The sequence below is a fragment of the Cynocephalus volans genome, chromosome 9 (genome assembly GCF_027409185.1).
Source record: "Cynocephalus volans isolate mCynVol1 chromosome 9, mCynVol1.pri, whole genome shotgun sequence".
In the NCBI taxonomy this organism is placed as follows: Eukaryota; Metazoa; Chordata; class Mammalia; order Dermoptera; family Cynocephalidae; genus Cynocephalus; species Cynocephalus volans.
This window is the reverse complement of record NC_084468.1, coordinates 83,232,597-83,243,340: the sequence shown is the minus strand read 5'-3', so window position 1 is coordinate 83,243,340 and position 10,744 is coordinate 83,232,597.

Below are 10,744 nucleotides of genomic sequence, written 5' to 3'. Positions count from 1 at the left end.
TCGTTATGTTATGTCTCAATGTACTAATTCTATCAGGCTTTCATGTCATGTTTTCTGCTTGTGCTAAATATCAATAGTTTATGTAAGGGGAAAGTAAGCAAGGTTAATGTGTTAGAAAAGATGGGAAAAAAAGAAAAGTATGTTCAATAGAATATATGAACAATGAGACTAGAAACTTTAACAATTAGATATTAACTCCTTCAGAGCTTTCAAAATATTTTTTTATTGAAATCTCATTTAGGATAATGCTCAAATACTCTTAGAATATTTTTTTAAGTTAAACCATATTCTAATAGTTATGAATGGGGTTATGATTTCCTAACACAGACATATTAAACAAATGTTTGAATTATGTTTTATTTTGGTGGTAAAAGGAAGTTATTCCTTTGATTACATTTTATAATGTTAACAGGGATCATCATCAATGGATAAGATTATGAGATATTTTACTTTCTTCTTTTTAAATTCATGAATTTCTTTATTTTTGAATAGGTATATACACTCATAATCACAAAGGTAAGATATTTTAATTTTGAATTAAAAAGAAATAGGCTCTTACTCAAAACCTTCTGGTAAAACAATATTTCATTATCAAAAAAAGACAATGTCATTTAGCATATTTCTTCCCAAAATTTAATATATGTAGGAATCACCCGAGAACTTGCTAAAATATAGATTCTCATAAAATATATTTGAGGTGAACCTTGAGATTCTGTATTTCTAACAAGCTTCCCTGTGACGCTGATGCTGCTGTTCTGCAGAACAAACTTTCTATAGCAAGCATATGAAGATAATTATTAATTCTGGCAGCAGACAGAATTAGGCCTGTTTTTGTCAGAATTCATTTTGTGTGTAGCGTGTTTGTGTGAGTTTTGTTTTGCTTTGTTTATCATTTTTAACCTGCCAAGCCATATGACAGTTGAATGAGATAGTGACTACAGCTGAATGCCTGGCAATGGTAAGAATTATGGAGCCTGTGATGTTAACTTGTACTGTCAAGCAACAGCAACAAAACTGTATTCTTCAACCATAATCAGGCCAAGAGCTGACCAACTAGTTAAAAGAGGATGATTTAATTGTTCACCAATTTACCAATTTTTTTTTTGGAAAACAAATAAAGCCAATAAAAAACTTCCACAAAATTAAAGAACAAATTAGGATATTGATATGTTACCTTCTTCCTTCCCTTTCTTTTATGATTCCACTGATTTGGGACTGAGAATAACTTTTGAGAGTAGTAATGTCCTCTAGATAGTAAAAGTCCACTACAGTTAAGAACCCCCAAAGGTGGCAGCAATAGCAAAATATGCAATAAAAGGAAATTCCAACTACAATACACAATTTTGGTGACCTTTGTTCTTCAGGCATGAAGTGAGCAGAAATGTAGGAACAAGAGGACTTATGGTGAGCCCCAGTGATCCTGAGAGATTGTCAACAGTTTCTGAAACAAAATATATTCCCTTGTGCTTGGCAAAGCTTCAAATGAGCAGCTAAATGTTGAGATGGATATCTGCACCGAACCTCTGAACTTTTGGAGGTTCACCTGTCATCCCTGAATGTCTAATCAGATCATCTCTTTCTCTCTCTGCTTCCCCTCTGGCAAAATTTCCACATTAATTCATGCCATTTTCTCATCTTTCAGCAGTTTTCCCTACTGTAGGCAAGGCAGTCACAGTCCAATCAAGAGCTTATTTCCATTGAGAGTTCAGGGACATATGACACACTACCTTATATACTTAAAATCAAAACAGACGATCCATCAACTCCTCCTAAAAATAAAACAATCCTGCTATTCTTCTTGCAAAAACTGACATTTCTAAAGGGTTGAGTTTGGCGAGCTAAGCTTCTTGGCCCAGCTTTTAACATGTTATTATCATCTCCCTCTAGGGTTGTCAGACATCCTGTTACAATACAGAACAGAACTCATACAGAATCGCTCTTCTGCTAATGGCTCTGTGATTTTCCTTCTCTAATAAATGGGAAATTAAGTGAGTGACACAGAGGTTTGGGGTTTTGGAGGATTTTGGTTTTTGCTACCTTTTTTTTTTATTAGAATCTCAAAAGATATTCTAATTCAGCAATTCTATCATTGGATAAATTGCTGATGTCATCATAAATTCAAAGCCTTCTGGCTTCCTTCTAGGTCTAGGTCTTCATGCTCAGTTTCACTGAGAAAATGCCTGCGAGTCTCCTCCCTCCTGCTGGTGACACATTCCTCAGTTGCATGGAGCTGGGTGTCCTGATTTTTATCTGCACCCTTAGAAATCCGAAAGTTCCTTGTTTAATTCTGTACTGGTTGTGCTCTGCAAAAAGTGGAGGAGAGGCTTTGAATGTAATATTAGCTTTTAAAATGTTTTCATAATTTGATTACCAAATTCATAACTTTTTTTCTAGAGAAAAAAATGCACACAACTCTCTTTGAATGCATTGCAGAAGGGAGTCATTGATATAGTGACTAATATTTGAAAATTTTGAAATGAAGATATTCATGGATCTCGCTATTTTAATTGCCTTGCAACATGCTTTGCAAACTTTTCATGAGGGCTTCTCAAGGGCAGGGTCTCTGCTTTGTTCACTGATGAATCCCAGCACTGGGCGTGGTATATATGATACCCATCACAGAATGTACTCTTTCCATGAAATGATTACACTGGAGAGTTATGAAGCCCTGAAAAAATGCGATTGTAGCAAAGTGGAGAGGAGGGGGACAGCTATAGAATTTCTTGATTGAGACAGCTAAGCAAGTGGTATGGAACATGAACTTCCTCATGGTGGTGGCAGCTGTAAGCACACATGCTGTCAGACTCAAGTGCAGCAGGAGAGAATGCACTGCTCTTCAGTTGCTCCAGCAGAAGCCTTGTGATCCTAACACAGGTTGGTCCTTATTGGCTTGGCTTGAGCCACATGTCCTGGCCACAGAGAAAGTAATGCCTGCATTCCAACTGGGCTTTGAATACATGCTCCACCTTAGGAGAGTGGGTGGAGTTCTCCCCAAACCACATGCGTTAAGAAAGAAGAGGAATTGATAGATTCCCTCCCCACCTCAATTTTTTGAGTGCTATTACTAGAAGTGATGACTACATACTGGGGATCCAGACCCACACACACACACACACACTCTCTCTCTCTCTCACTCATTCTCACACACTCACACAGAAATGCCAACTACAGTTAGTTTACTCAGGTCAGGCTAATGCTTAACTTCATGTTATTTCTCCTTAAGGAAAAGACCGTGTGATGTGGCTGAACAAAAGTTTTATCAGAAGAAAGAAAATCTGAGTGTTTACTAGCTTCTAACATTGTCTTGATTTTGGTTGCCTGATCTGTGATATGAGGAGAGTATCTCATCTGTCTAAATACAGTGAGCTCTATTTCATTTTAAGAAGTATGTTACAGAGCTAAGGTCCAAAATTCTATGTAGCTGAGTGTTTTTACTTAGATTCCCAGTGGTAGCATCCTCTCAGATATATTAAAAATAAATTATTGAGTGTTTACTATTCTCAACACTGCATTAAGCATTTTATATGAACAATCTTATTTAATCCTTAGAAACATCCCATAAGAGAGTATATTTATTAGAATATTTTAGCTGCAATTTATTTTTTAAAAAATACTGCCTCAAACTGACATAAACAGCAAAGGCATTTGTTATCTTAAAGAAGAGAACGTGTGAAGGTAGATTGTTTTTCGATGTGCTATCAGCAGCAGATTTTCTTGACTTGCCTCTCTCTGAGTCAGCCTTATCTTCAAGTGCCTACCCTCATGGTTGCAAGATAACTGCCATCAGCCATTGAGACAATATCCTTCCATTTATTTCTAGAGAGAAAACTTTCTACCTTCCCCAACCATTAAATCAATCTTTTCTTTTATTTTGAGTAGGAAAACTCAGATCATGAGTCTACCACTGAATTTAAGGGGTTCTCAAGAGAATGCCATGTGCTGTTTAGATAAACCATAGCATGAGTTCCTAAATTAATTACTGGATTAGACATATCAGGATCCACTCCTGCAGATAGAGATAGAATCCCCTTCCTCTGAGTCATTTGGGCTGATTGGGAGAAATGGCGGATACCTGAACAAAATCAGTAAGAAGGGCATAAGAGCTGTGATAACCATTTTATTTGTCATCAAAACTGGGACACTTTTGAGAGTGAAAAATAGTAAAGCAGACAGAATGCCATTATAACAGACATCACTTTACTGTGTGTACTGAGTTGAAAATCAACATTTTCTATTACAGGAAGTATTATCATAGCCATTTAGTGATTAAGACACAAAGCTTAGAATGATCAGGTGTACATGCTCAAAATTACTCAGTAAGTGGTGATCTTGGACTATCACAAGTAGTTCCTACTTATATCTAGATTACTTAGTAGACCACAGAGCAGTTTATTCACCTTCTATTCTCAAGACTGTAGATAAGTGGCACTTTTTATGTGGTAAGTTTCCCAAATGGATGTATTTTATTTTCATTTACTGTCTTCTATATTAATACTACTATGCTAATAAGCATAGTTACTTCAAATCTCAAATAATTTAATCCATACAGTAATCCTTTCTACTGCAGAGAAGAAATGAAGTTCAGTGAGAAATTAACAAATCAAATCAAGCTATAGCATTACAAATAGCAGCTGTGTGATACTGCACCAGCCCCCCAGACCCCCCACCGCCATCACCACCCCCACCCCCACCCCTCAGCTTTTGGCCTTGTTGGCCCATTGGCCCTCCATGGTGGATCAAATATGAACTGACAAAGTATTATATTCCCTGAAATGTCATGTATACCAGGTGCTAATAAAGTGTTTAACTTAGAGATCCAGTCAGGACTGAAATCACACTCCTTCCTTTAACTATTGCAGGGAACGGGTCAGCCAAATCTTTTATCCTATGGTATATAAGAAATCGTTTTAAGATCCACAGTATACATTCTAGTTTAGTAACCTGAACTGCTTCCTCCGTGGATGTTAGCAAATCATATTTTTACTTTCCTTTCAAATCTTCACTCTCAAATTTGTGCCTATAGAACAGCTATTTCCTACCAGATACAAATAGCAAAATCCTTACAAGTGGAGAGAGATTTCTAAATATTTCAGTACATTTGGAATTCTACCCTGAGCCTGAAAACTGTTATTTGAAAACACTAGGATGTAACAAGTATTTCTTCAATTATTGTGGATGTCTCTTAGGTCAGCTCTTTTTGACAAGCCATTGACAACAGGTGTGGACACCCTTTCCCACTGCAGTACATATGATGGATTATAAATGAACATTTCAAAGAAGGCACCTCCCCCTTGAAACTCTAAATATATCCTAAGAGGTATAAATAGGAAAAAATAAATCTCTGATGATTTTCAAACCAACTGTCTGCAACAGTTAGTACTGTTACCAATCAGTGTTACTACTGTAGCTATCTCTGGTCCTCATCTAGAATGACATGTATTTAGGAGATAGTTCTGTGCAGCTACCATGACACAAATTATGTGCTCATGAAAGGAGGGGGAGGGAAGGAGGGAGAGAGATGGAGACAGAGAGGAAGAAAGAGAGGTCGGGTGGGAACAGGGGAGGGTACGCAGAAGGAGATAGCTGACAAGTGAAAGTCCCGTTGCTCAGCACACTGTTTGCAGTCAACACAGTCTTCCCCCTGGATTGCTATGTCAGCTTCTAACTGGTCCCTAGATCAAACTCTTGATCCTCTTTCCCACACTGCCATTTCTAAGTGTGAATCAGATCATGACTTAAGTCCCTTTGATGCTCCTCCCATTAAACTATCACTCCAATGTGTAAGTCATATGCCTGAAAAAGGCCCTGGACTACCTCTTTTTCTCCCCACCACCCCTCACTGCCCCAAGCCATTCCTCCTTCATCTGCCGTACAACACTTTGTCCTTCAATTGTGCCATGCACACCCCCTTCCCAGGTCTTTTGCATTTGCTGATCACTCTTTTTTCTTCTTGTTAGGTTTCCAATGCTTATTCCCTAAATCTTTATGATCTTTATGCTGTCCTCCATCTTATCTTCACATTTCAACTTAAACATTACTCTTTCAGAGACACCGTCCTGACCAGCTTATAAGAGGTAGTTAGCATCTCCCATGTTAGTCTCCACATGTTGTATCTTCTTTATAGCACTTCTCAGATCCTGAAATTATCTTATTTATGCTTGCATATTATCTTCCCTCCTCTAAAACGTAATCACCCTCATGGTAAGAACTTGTTCTCTGTTATACCCCAGTTTCTAAAATGCTACCTGGCACATAAGTTTTTATGAAATACTTTTTGATTGTTGACTGACCATCTGCTTCTCAATCCCACTGGGTAATTGCAGTTAATATTTCAGAATAGATCTTTCATCACTTTTTTTTAGATATCCCATGCTTAAATATGGGTTTTTTGACTTTGCATTCAATAATATAAGACTATGTCACTCTATATGACTGGTATATGATCTTGATATATATACTATATATTATTTAACCATTCTCCTATTGATGAAAATGTAGGTAATTTCCAATACTTGATACTATAAAGAATTTATGCTACAAATAATATTGAGAATATATTTTGTTTCAGTCACTATTCTAAGTATTGGGGACAATCAATAAGCAACCACAACATCTACCTTCATGGAACTTATATTCTTATAAAGAGAAATAAATAATAAACATCAAATTTAACAAATATAAATTTGATAGTATGTAAGAATCTACTAAGTGCTATGAAAAAAAATAAAATAAGGTAAAAGCAGAGTGAACATTTGATTCCCATAATTAAAAGTTTTATTTACCTATTTTTTACCCCTAGACTAATGTCTGCTTACAGTAAACATAGCAATAAAATGGAGGAGACTTCAGATTTCCCAAATGCAGTCATGCATCACTTATCAACACGGATGTGTTCTGAGAAATGCATCAAGTGATTTCATTTACATGCAAACATCATAGCTTGTACTTACACAAACCCAGATGGTATAACCTGCTACATACCTCGGCTATATGGCATACCCAACATCATATATGCACTTTGTTGTTGACCAAAACATTGTTATGCACCACATGACTTTATTACTGGGAGACACAACTGCAAAACTTTGGAGTGGTTGCTAGCAAATCTATTATCTTTTTGTTTTGTTTCATTTTTATTCTAAATGTTTTTAGGATCTTCTATTTTTTCTTGAATTTATAACATTTGATCAGGCTATTCTATTGCTTTTTTCAGTGTTTCTGCTTGGCCCTCAATCTAAGGTCTACTTTGTTTAATTGTTTGTGTTTCTAGCTCAAATTTTTTTCTTCTATTATTCCTTATTGTATTCCTTCTATTCTCCATGTCTTTTCCAACTAGGCAATTTGAAAATATTAGACAAATGTTGAAATTCTTGGCTTTATTCTTATCCATGCTTTTTATCATGTTATCCTTTTAGTTCATGTTCTGGAAGAAATGCCCCATTCAGTCTTTCAAGTTACTTATTTAATCTTCTGCCATGTATTCCCTTGCTATTTCACCCATATAATAAGACACTGTTGTTCTTCATGCAATTTCTTCTAACTTTTGAAATTAGATTGGTTCTTATCATAACTGTTTGGTTTTGCTTAGTTTGTTTTCATTAGTTAAATTATTCTAAAGAAACTCTACAGATATTCTAATTTATGCTTAACATTTTTTATTTTCTTTTCCTTTTTGCTCTTTTGTCTTTTTCTCTTGGTTGCTAATATTGTCTGTATTTTGATTTTGCTACATGTTTAATTTGTTGGATTTTCTCAAACGTTTTGATGGAATTACTTTATAACTATAAATGGGGATTAGTATCAAAGAGCTTTGATGGAGTGTATTTTCTCAGCCTAATAATGTATTTCCTCAGCCCAGCACATAATGTCTCTTCTCTGAGTAGTGAATGCTAATTACAAAAGGCTCTTTCTTCCTCATGACAACATGTAGAAGTGACCCATAACCAGGAGAAAGCTCTGTCCATAGAAATATATCTGGAATTGACAGAGATGATGAAATTAACAAACTAGGATGTTAAAATAAGTACTATAAATGTGCTTAATATGCTCAAGGATGAAAAGGAACACAAACATAATTAGAAAAGAAAATTAGCATATAAAATAAACATCAGATGGAACTTGTAGAGATGAAGAATAATAAATGAAATATCACAGGATGAGATTAACTGCAAATTAGACCCCGCAGGGGAAAAAAAATCAGACAACTTAAAAAAAAGAGCAAAAAATTATCCAAAGTGACTCACAGAGGGAAAAATTAGTGAAAATAAATGATCAAAGTATCAATAACTTGGAATGTTCTAACATACATAGAATGAAAGCCACAGGAAAAAAAATAGAGGTGGACATAAAAAATATTTGAAGAAATGATAGCCAAAATTTGTCCTTATTTAACAAAAACTCTAAACAGATCTAAGAAATTCAAGGAATCCTAAGCAAGATAAACACAAAGAAAACCTCACCAAGCTATATCTTGATACCGGTGATAAAAAGAAAATCTTAAATGCAGCAAGAGGTAAAAAGAACATTATGCCCAGAAAGAACACAAAGATAAGAATGGCTGCAGGACAGAAGACAACGGAGTGGCATCTTTAGGTGCTTAAAAAAAAAAAGTCAACAAGCATTCTATACCCAGCAAAAATACCACTCAAAAATTTGAGCAAAATATAGACTTCTTCAAACAAACATAAACTGAGAAAAATCTGTCACCGGCAAAGCTCTACTAAAAGCAATTTTGAAGGGAATTCTTCAGCAGAAGAAAATTAACACCTGTCAGAAACTTGAATCTATGGAAAGGAAAGGAGAGTGCCAACAGAAAGGCAGATATAATTTACATATTCTCCAGAATTGAAAGCACAGAAAGAAAACCTGAGTTGAACACTTCTAGAATGGGAGAATCGGTCTTTCTGGGACCCTTGCCACTATTTTGAGAAAACTGGGTCACTTATTTCCTGTGTGGCACTGGGAATCTTACATAATTTTCTGTGCCTTGGTTTTCCATCTATAAAATGGGGATAAGGATTATACCTATCTCATATAGCTGTTACACGACAGATGGTAGGCATTCAGTAAATGTTAGATATCTTTAAAAAAATAAAACTAAACTCTTTGGAAACTCACTAAAAATATTAAAGTCCCTTTTGGTATAAAATAAATCAGGATAACTTCACATTTCCCTATAGTAGCATTGAACACCGGATATCATTGGAACAAGGCCTGATTTCCAGCCATGTTAGTATAAAGTGTAAACTAAATTGCTTTGACAATACAATGCAGTTTCCATGAGTTTTCTTGAAGAAAATAATGAAGAATAAACTTCATTGGGCAAAGAGATAAATGGTAAGACTAGCAAAAGGACTGAAAAACTCTAAGACCAAAAGAAATGTAAAGCATATGGTTATACTATGATTGAAAATATTGACAATGTAGCACTCGTATAACTAGCAAAGTTTGAGAATTCAAAGGTGACAAGAATTTTTGTGGTAGTATAGGTAAGCCAAACTCCTCCTTTTTTATAAGCCAAATGTAAAAATATATCTAAAGCTGATAAATCAAGCAATAAGGGAGTATATACATATAAATAAACATAAAATAAAATTAATATAATTTAATAAAATTGGGGAGTGAGTGGAGGAAAGGAGGGGATAAAAAAAGTGGAAACATACTGGATCATAATTTGTTTATAGTAGAGAAACAATAAATTCTTTCTCAAGATAGAGAGATTTAAATGTATTACACTTGCACTTATTACCTCTGCCACCACCAACTGGCCATAGTCCTAGAGCAGCTAAAGCCCTATGTATCCTGCTTGGTTAAGTGGATTAGTTAAAAATTGCTGCATAACAAACATACAAAAACAATGCATTAAAAGAATAGTAATCGAAGCTTCTGTGGAGCAGGAATGCAGGAGCAGCTCAGGTGGACAGTACTGGTCCGGGGTTTCTCGTGAGGCTGCAGGAAGCCATCATCTGCAGCTGCAGTCATCTTTAGGCTTCCCTGGGGCTTGAGGATCTGTTTCCAAGGTAGTTCAGCCACATGGCTGGCAAGTTGGTGCTGGCAAGCTGGCTTTTCTCCGTGTTGAACTCTCCACGAGACTGCTTGAGTGTCCTTATCACATGGCAGGTGGCTTCCCCACACCAGCCCTCCAGAAGTCCAAGGCAGGATGCCCTTCTGCCCTGGTTTAGGAGGTCAGAGTCACTGATGCCGCATTCTATTGAATACACAGGCCAATCCCATTTCAGTGTGGAAGGGACTACAGAAGGACTTTTAAAATACTGTGAGGTGAAGGTTATTGGGACCCTATTTGAGAGAAGGAAGAAGCATGCAAGACCTCTTGAGGTTAATTCAAAACTGGTATATAATCAATTCTATTGAATTCAGTTGGCCAAACCAGGTTACAAGGCCAGCTCAGATGTAAGTTGTGGGGAAACAGACTCCACATCTCAATGGAAGGACCACCAAAATCACATTGCAGGGGACGTGGATACCACGAAGGGAATAACTGTGGACATTTTTGCCAAAAGTCTGTCACAATTTCCTATATGAACTAAATTTTAACAAATTTAAGACCAACACATATGCTAACTCAGCTGATGAAGATTTTATGAGAGGAGGGAGATCTAGTTGTCATTTTATACAACTGTCCTAAATTTCTCTTGTGTGACTTAGGTTATGCTCTTTACTGCATTTCCACTCTTCAGTCCGGAAGCTGCACAGTAAGTTGATGCTTTCATTTTCTTCCTCACAG